Source organism: Schistocerca americana, chromosome 7 (genome assembly GCF_021461395.2).
Source record: "Schistocerca americana isolate TAMUIC-IGC-003095 chromosome 7, iqSchAmer2.1, whole genome shotgun sequence".
NCBI lineage: Eukaryota > Metazoa > Arthropoda > Insecta > Orthoptera > Acrididae > Schistocerca > Schistocerca americana.
The window spans coordinates 489,607,434-489,617,702 of record NC_060125.1 but is presented as its reverse complement, the minus strand read 5'-3'; positions in this window follow the sequence as shown (position 1 = coordinate 489,617,702).

Below are 10,269 nucleotides of genomic sequence, written 5' to 3'. Positions count from 1 at the left end.
TTTGCGAGCAATCTCCTTTGTAGACTGATAGTACTTCCAGAGCATTCTAATGACAAACAAAAGTCTACCACCTGTTTTACCAACAACTGAACCTACGTGATCATTCTGCTTCATATCCCTCCATATGTTACACCCAGGTATTTGTATGAGTTGGCTGATCCCAACAGTAACACACTGATATTGGAGTCATAGGATAATACATTTTTTTCATTTTGTGAAGTGCTCAGCTTTACATTTCTGAACATTTAAAGCAGGTTGCCAACCTTTGCACCACTTTGAAATCTTATTGAGATCTCACTGAATTTTTATGCAGGTTCAGATTTTTGTTGCTGTGTACTAAGCTCCTCTCTGAGCCACTAACAGCTTTAATGATGGGTAATGAAGGCAATTTTTGCCTCTAGTGTGCACAACACTGTGTGTGAACTTCACTGTTCTTCTTAAATTGTGATGGATTATTTATGACAAACTTCATTAGCAGATAGATGTACAGTATTGTGATGGTACAGTTAAAATTCTTAGCTCCTTGAAGAGGTGTCTACATGTCATCTGTGGGTGAACACCACATAGCATTCTTCCACTCAATTTTTTGCAATCAGTATTTTCTGTAAGTAGTGAGTAAACCCAGAAAATTTTTTCATGAGACATTATAGAGCAGAAATATGCAGAATATGTCAGGAGCTTAACTCATTTCTTTCTAAGATTAGCAATTATATGAAGCACAGCTTAACTGTTTGAACTTAATTGTTCGAGAAGCTCAGTAATGTGCTACTTAGAGTTCAAAATTTTATCAATATGTACATCCAAAAATTTGGAGCATTCTAGCCTGTTTACTGACTACTGCTCATGTGCTACACCAATTTTTGGTATGGCTCTATTTGTTCCACAGAACTGAATAAAGTTTGTTTCTTCAAAATTTAGGGAGAATACATTTTCTGAGAACCATTTAATAAATCTTTGGAAAACACAATTTATAATCTTTCTGTTGCTTTCTCTCTAACACAATTTGTTATAACACTACTGTCATCTCCTTGTCGTATGTTAAGGGGAAGATCATTCACATATAGAAGGTGAACCACCTAAAACTTGCACCTCAGATATTACGGAAATGGAAAATGCTGTTGATGTGCAGTTATCACAGAATAGATTGGTAGTCAGGGGCTTGTATTGTCAGCCAGTAAAAAGATCATAATAATATTTAGAAAGTGCATTTTTTGTGTAAACATACACTTTTTTAAATGGAACAATGCCGTTGATGAAAGAAGAGGGGGGAATTAATGTTCTTGCTGCTATTGCAGTTGATCTGCGTGTTAGCTCTCATGCAATCTCATGAGAAAGTGGCAGAGTTATGCAGTGCCCTATGAATTCTCCACTTACATAGGTTCCATCCATATCACATCTCTCTCCACCAAGAGCTGCATGGAAATTATTATGAGAATCATGTTAACTTCTGTACATGGGCATTAAGGTAGGATACTGCAGATGTATCATGTATCTTGTTTAGTGACAAAGCCACATTTACCAGCCATAGCCAAATAACTGCCAAAATATGCACTATTGGCCTGTTGACAACCCCCATTTGTTTAGTCAGTTGAAACATCATCATCAATGTATTGTAAACCTGAGGTGCAACTGTATGACTGTGTCAGATAATCTGCTTTTATTAATACCATAGCACACTTGAATTCATGTTGAACCAGAAAAAAAACAAAGCTCAGTGTTAAGGAAGATGTACAGTGTACATACAATTTCACAATACATTCACAATAAATGTTCAAAATATCTCCACCAAGTTCGATGCATTTAGCTGCAAGTGTATGAACACATTGTGTGGCTCATTTCAGCTTCACAGGGTTGTTCTTAATTTTTTCTGTTGCATTCATAATGCAAGCAAGTAATGCCTCATGTGTACTGACTTTGTCCTCATAAACTATGTCTTTCATCCATCCCCATATACAAAAATCCATTGGTGTTAAATTGGGTGATCCGGGTAGCCACAAACATGAAGCACCACAACCAATCAATTTCTGGGGAAAATGTTCATGTTCTGTAGCAGACCACCTCTAAGCATTCACATGTTCACCCAACAACATTGTCAGTTATGATTTTAGTGGGTATGGGACAATCAGGATTTGACTGTTGATCAATGGAAACATGTCAGCTCTTTGGGTGAATCACATGTTTAATAGACTATGTTGATAGTTGTTTTCACAAACGCCAATGTCGAGGCAAACTGTAGCTCAAAATATGTAGCGCACCACAGATGCAGGCTGTTGGAAGCAGTATTACACTATGGGAGACATCCTCTTGTGCTTGCATGGGACCTGTGGTAGCAATCAAAGACATGCCGACAGCTGCAAACCGTCTGCATCCCTTCTTGCTTGACATCTTCCCCAATGGTGGTGTCATCTTCCAGCAGTATAATTGTCCATGTCTCTGAGCCAGAACCATACTATAGTAGTTTGAGGAGCATTATAGTGAACTCAAATTGATGTCTCAGCAACCATATTCACCTGATGTAAATGTTACGGAAACCATCTGGCTTGCTATCATTCACCATCACCAGTTACACACATCAGCGGCCCATTATTTAAGCAATTTACAGAACTTGTGTGTAGACATCTAATGATACATACATCCACGAGCCTACCACAAACTGTTGGATCCCTGATACGTAGTATCTGCGACGTATTTCATTCCAGAGATGGACAAACAGGCTGTTAAAGAGGTGGTCATAATGTTTTGGCTCATCACTGTATAGCCAAGTTTGATTCTTGACACTCAATACTCCCTTTGATGGTCTTTTATTTGTTACAACTGGTACTGGTATTTCACGAAACACAAATTCTCTCAGCCTCTTCCAATGCTGGTGGATATGATTATGAGATTTTAATAAATTAGGTGCTGGACCCCAATGTCATTTAAATTGAAATCGTCATACCTGTTTATTAGGTTTCCTGACATCTTTATTTTCATAATCTCCTTAATCAAGCTGCCCCAGAAACTTGGTGTTTGCACTATATTACTCATCTCATCGCATTTTATTTCATGTTTATATTCGAGGTAGTGCTGATTTGGTTGGCTGTTTTACTTAGGTATGAAGCCATTGTTCTTTGCATCTCTACTCGCCTGTTCTGATAGTTTGACATGCCACATATGAGTGGAATGTGATATACACATGGATTTCAGAGACCTAGATTGCTTTAATTCTTTCAGACCCTCTGGCTAAAATTCTGTACATTAACTTATATTGTAGCTTAGTTGAACCAGAAGTATTTTTCCCCAAGAGAAACCTGAAGTACACATTTATAGATGTTCAGTCTTTTCATCAGTCACAAATGCTACCAACTGTTGGTCATCACTATGAAAATTTCTGCAAGTCAGGGTAGAAGTGCACAGAAGCTCGTGACCACCAGAATACATGAATATCGTTACTGCGCTATTCCACTGTATAACTGAATACTTTTATTAATAATATGAATATAATAGAGGGAAACATTCCATGTGGGAAAAATATATCTAAAAACAAAGATGATGTAACTTACCAAACGAAAGCGTTGGTGTGTTGATAGACACACAAACAAACACAAACACACACACAAAATTCAAGCTTTCGCAACCCATGGTTGCTTCATTAGGAAAGAGGGAAGGAGAGGGCAAGACGAAAGATGTGGGTTTTAAGGGAGAGGGTCTGATTGTGTCTGTATATGTGCGGATGGATATGTGTGTGTGTGTGTGTGTGTGTGCGAGTGTATACCTGTCCTTTTTTCCCCCTAAGGTAAGTCTTTCCGCTCCCGGGATGGGAATCACTCCTTACCCTCTCCCTTAAAACCCACATCCTTTCATCTTGCCCTCTCCTTCCCTCTTTCCTGATGAAGCAACCATGGGTTGCGAAAGCTTGAATTTTGTGTGTGTGTTTGTGTGTCTATCAACATACCAACACTTTCGTTTGGTAAGTTACATCATCTTTGTTTTTAGATATGAATACTTTTATTGTAATTTTGCATGGTAATTTTTGAATGATCATTTTACTATTCATTAGAATAGAGAATATTTTGTAATTAGTTATTTTAGTCAATAAAATGAAGCCAAGAGTACAAAGATTGTTTTGAAAATGGGTACAAATTTTTGTATAAGTCTTGCATCTAAAATCATTAAAAAAATCACCTAAGAACACTACCATATGAAGAAAAATTTTCTGTCCTCAGGTCTGAAAGGAATAATATTACAAAGAGTACTTTTATCTTAGGTGAAGGGAGTGAAATGCAATGGATGCCACCTTTTCATAAGAGTCTACCAATCTTTCCAGATATTGGGCCAGCATAAGATACAAACATGATTTTTGGCTTCTCTTCCTTAGTCTCAGTCTCAATCTCTTTCTCAGGCATTCTTGATTTTAAATGCATCTCCCATTCAGTTTGACGATCTGAGTAGCCATTTCTTTGAAACACTATCCATAGGTGCTGCAGTTCTTTGGTGAGGTTCTCTGAAAGTGTTTGAGCTCTACAGATCAGGGTCTTTAACAGTGAAGCACACCATTAATTATGAACTGAGAAAATCTGATAGCTCACAGTTTCATTTCCTTTTTTGAACTGACCAAAAGACTGTAAATTCATTTCAACTGCTGCTACATTGTTGGCTAACTACTTTCTCAACTTCATACATTAAGATGAAAAATATTCTGAAATTAATTAAAAAATCTTACCAAAATTAGTAATCCTTAAACATAGATAAGACAATTTTCACCAAATTCTGATGACTTAATATTTAAACACAATCTGATTCTTTCATCTAAAATACTAACAGTGTTTGCTGATATTAAAAAAGTCATTGAAATACTAGACTTTTACAAATATAGCGACTGAGCATGATAAAGGATGATTACATTTTCTTCTGCTGTAGGTTTAATAATGAATAAGAGAATAGGAATATTGTAAGCTTCTATTAACAGTGTTGTAAACACATTATTGTAGCCAAGATAGACACAAAGCAGATTCCCACCACAACAGTACAAGTTTATATGCTAACTAGTTCTTCAGATGATGAAGAAAATGTTCAAATGTGTGTGAAATCTTACGGGACTTCATTGCTAAGGTCATTAGTCCCTAAGCTTACACACTACTTAACCTAAATTATTCTTAAGACAAACACACACACACCCAAGCCCGAGGGAGGACTCAATGAAGAGATTGGAAGGATGTATGAAGAGACAAAAGAAATTATTCTGATAAATAAGGGAGAGGAAAATTTAACTGTGATGGGGGATGGAATTTGACATCAGAACAAGGAAGAGAAGGAAAAATAGTAGGAGAATATGGACTGAGGGAAATGAATGAAAAAGGAAGCCGTCTGGTAGAATTTTGCAGTGAGCGTAATAGAATCATCACTAGCACTTTGTTTAAGGACCATGTAAGAAACTTGTACTTATGGAAGACACCTGTAACATTGGAATGTTTCAGATTGATTACTTAATGGAAAGACAGTGATTCTTGACCCAGATTTTGAACTGGAAGACATTTCCAGGAGCAGATGTGGACTGTGGCCATAAATGATTGGTGCTGAACTGTAGATTAAAACCGAATAAATTGCAAAAATGTAGTCAATTAAGGAGCTGGGACTAGATAATTTGTAAGACCAGAGATTGTTGAAACTTCCTGAGGGAGCATTAGACAATGATTGACTGAAACAGGGCAAAGAAATACAGTAGAAGATGTATGGGTAGCTTTGAGTGATGAACTAATGAAGACATGATAGAATAAAATAGGTAAAAAAACAAGACATAGTTGGAATCCTTAGATATCACAGGAGATATTAGGCTTAATTGAGGAAAAGAGAAAATATAAAAATGCAGCAAATGAAGCTGACAAAACAGAACTCAGATATGTAAAAAATGGGAGTGAAAGACAATGCAAATGGCTAAGCAGAAATGGCTAGAGGACAAATGCAAATCTATAGAAGCACGTATAACTATGAGGCAGATACATATCATCTATTGGAAAATTAAATAGATACATGGAGAAAAGAAAAGTAACTGTATGAATATCAAAGACTCAGAAGAATAACCAGCGCCAAGCAAAACAGGGAAAGCTGAAAGATGGAAGGAGTGTATAGAGGGAAAATATACAAGGGAAATGAAGTTGACGGCAATATCGTAGAAAGAGAGAAGGAAGCAGATGAAGATGAGATGGGAGATGTGATACTGTGAGAAGAATTTGACAGAGCACTAAAAGACATAAATCGAAACAAGGCCCTTAGAGCAGACAACATTTCCTCAGAACTACTGATATCCTTGGGGGAGCCAGCCATGACAAAAGTATTCCATCTGGTGTGCAAGATATGGGAGATAAGGGAAATACCTTCAGACTAAAAGAAGAATGTAATAATTCCAATTCCAAAGAAATCAGGTGCTGACAGATGTGAACATTACAAAACTATCAATTTAATAGTGCCATGAATCATTCACAGAAAGATGTAAAAACTGGTAGAAGTCAACCTTGGGGTAGATCAGTTGGGGTTCTGGAGAAACTTGAAGAAACATGGAAGGCCATACTCAACTTATGACTTATCTTAGAAGATAGATTAGAAAAAAGTAAACATACATTTATAGCACGTTTATACTTAGAGAAAGCTTTTGACAGTGTTGACTGGAATACATTCTTTGACATTCTGAAGCTAGCATGTGTAAAATACAGGAAGCTAAAGGTTATTCACTTTTACAGAAACCATATGGCAGTTATACGAGCCAAGGGACATGAAAGGGAGGCAGTGGTTGAGAAGGGAGTGAGACAGGCTTGTAGCCAATACTCAGTGTTATTTAATCTATACATTCAGCAAGCAGTGAAAGAAACCATAGAGAAGTTTGTGGAGACAATTAGTTCAGAAAGAAGAAATAAAAACTTTGAGGTTTGCTGATGACATTGTAATTCTGTCAGAGACAGAAAGGACATGGCAGAGCAGTTGAACAGAATGAACAGAGTCTTGAAAGGAAGATATAAGATGAAAATCAACAAAAGCAAAACAAGAGTATTGAGTTTTGCTATTTGGGCAGTAATATAAATGATGATGGTAAAAGTAGGGAGGATATATAATGTGGACTGGCAATGGCACATGCATTCCTATAGAAGAGAAATTTGTCAAAAGTGATTATAAATTTAAGCATTAGAAAGTCTTCTCTGAGGGTAGTTGTCTGGAATGTAGCCTTATAATGAGTGAAATGTGGATGATAAACAGTTCCAACAAGAAGAGAATACAAGCCTTTGAAATGTGATGCTACAGAAGAATGCTAACAACTGGGTGAACAGATTGTGTAACTAATCAAGAAGTACTGATTGGAATTGAGAAGAAAATAAGTTTGCAGCATAACTTGACTAAAAAAGATATCAGTTGATATGACCCATTCCAAGATATCAAAAGGTCATCAGTTTAGTATTGGAGGGACATTTGTGTGTGCATAGTGGGGGAAGGGGGAGAGCAGATAAAATGATAGAGGTAGAGCAAGCTAGAGCACAGTGAACAGGTTCAAGTGGATGTAAGTTGCAGTACTTATATGGAGATGAAGAGGCTTGCACAGGAGAGTAGCATGGAGAGCTGCATCAAACCAGTCTTCAGACTGAAGACCACAATACCGTACCCTACAGAGAGGACATTTAGAGGAGAAGAGTGATCTGTGAAAGGAAGAACAGAATAACCACACTGGGGAGGAGTCACTCGCCATGTAACATATTAACTGAACACATTAACTACTCATGGGTTCACCATTACATTGACTCCCTGCCTTTGCATCTAGTTTTGCAAAATTTTGTGGAATTCCTCATCTACTTTTTAAAAAAATTTGCTGCTATGCCACAAAACACAACAAAATTTTGAACTTTGAGACACAATGAGCACAAATGCATTGAATATGATTTCTACTTTGAAAATTACCTTCTGCATATTTACAGCAAGAAATTCTTAAAAAAAAAAAAAAAATGGTTCAAATGGCTCTGAGCACTATGGGACTTAACTTCTGAGGTCATCAGACCCCTAGAACGTAGAACTACCTAAACCTAACTAACCTAAGGACATCCATGCCCGAGGCAGGATTCGAACCTGCGACCGTAGTGGTCGCGCAGTTCCAAACTGTACTGTCTAGAACCACTCGGCCACTCCGGCCGGCAAGAATTTCTTCCTTCAGATTGTTTACTTTACTGTCAACTTCTAATAATTTGTACATGACTATTGCTGGGAGCTTCACAGTAGGTTTCTTTACTTTGGTACCCTTTGCCTTTTCAATATTACCTCTTTTTCTCACAATATTACTTGCACAAATTTTACTGACTGCTTTCCACTTATCTTATTATTAATTACACAATACCTACTCTTATCTTCAGCATGATCATCAAGTTTGTTCACAGTTTCATTCATTACTTGCACACATTCAGGTTCAATACATTAATTACATCAATATTTACAGCAACATTCTCTGCAATTAGTCCACTTTCTCAATATCAGTGACTGCTTTTTGCTTTGCATCAGAAATTATATCATTAGAAGAATACTACTTCTCTTAATTCATCCTGACACGAATCAACAACATCAATTTCCATTTCCTCAAACTTTTTCAGTCTCCTCTCCACTATCCTGCAAATTCTGACTCCAAGAATCTAATGATGATCCTACATTTTCTGCAAAGACATCATATCTATTTTTTCTTCTATGCAGATTTGCACTGAATATATTTTCTTGTCCAAATTTTTGATACCTATACCCAAATTTAACTTTAAATCCCCTTTTAATGTCACTACTCTTTTGTCCAGTTTTAAGTTTTGTTGAGTTATTAATTTCAATAATAATTTAATATCTTCAGCTACCAAACATTCCTGTATACTTTGATTTTCTTCAAGCAATTCCTGTTTAAAATTAATTTGTTCCATCAATTTGGAACTATCTTCTGCCTCCTTCACATTATAGTAATCAATGGCTGAAGCCATTGACATTTTGTCTATTATTTGACTAGAAGTAGTTTCATCACAAAAGGTAGATTCTTCTAATTTTACCACAGCTAGGAGTGGTGGCTCAGGGAGCCATTTATTTTCATGGCAGGACCTCTTTGGTTGTCACCCTTAAAGCACAATGGTTTGTCAGCGATATTCTACATCCAGTTTTATTGCCCTTCATTTTAAGTCATCCTGGGCTTACATTTCAGCAAAATAATGCTTACCTGCACACGGCAACAGTTCCTATTGGTTGTCTTTGTGCTTGCCACACCCTACCTTCACCAGTGAGTTTACTCGATCGCCCTGCAACTGAGAATGTTTGGAGCAATAGGGGCTGGGCCCTCTAACCATCTCAGGATTTTGATGATATAACACACCAAAGGGACAGAATTTGCCACGCTATCCCCCTGGAGGAGATCCAGCAACTTTTGTCAATCAATTCCAAGCCAAATGACAGCTTCCATAAGTGCCAGAGGTGGACCAACATACCTGTGAAGTTCCTTATCTTGAACAAATCATTTCATTTTGTTGTAATTGTAATCATTTGTTTGTCTGTACACGTACATCACATGTACAGATTCCATCCCATCCATATATTCCATTTTCTTTTCCTTTTTTTGTATTTGTGGTGAATTTAAGATGAGCAAATTTAAGATGAACTGTGAAAGTCACGATCACAAATAATACTAGAAGTATAAATACTTTCCACAGTGCTCATAACATAGTTTTATATTATGATGCTAATGTCTGTAACAGACTGCCATCAAATATTGAGCAGAAAATCAGGAAACCTCAGTAATCTCAACATTAACAACTTACATTATTAATCACTTTCATAATTTATTGGAATATATGGACTCAGCGATGTAAATTTTTTAAACTTTTGACTATGATCACAAGTCAGTCTTCTGTATGAAATTACAGTGAATAGTGACTTATATTTCTCATAACATAGACTTATTAGTCATCAGAGACACAGATGTACAGGAGACACATCAAACATTAGTAATACAATTCACTTATATGTCAAATTATAGCTAATGAGAAGGAGCAGTATTCTAAAGTTAATGTTTTTTCTGAGAATAAAATCGTATTTACACTAGAGTGCTGAGGATCAATGACAACCTGCTTAAATTATCAACTTTCTCTTCATGAATTCATTCACCAATTAGAAACATGGTTGTATCAGAACATCATGAAACTCTATTTCCGTGGATCTAGTTTCATGTTCTAGCTTTAAGCTTACTGAAGATTTTCATTCCCATATATTGGGGAGCCTGAGGGCATAATTTTAATC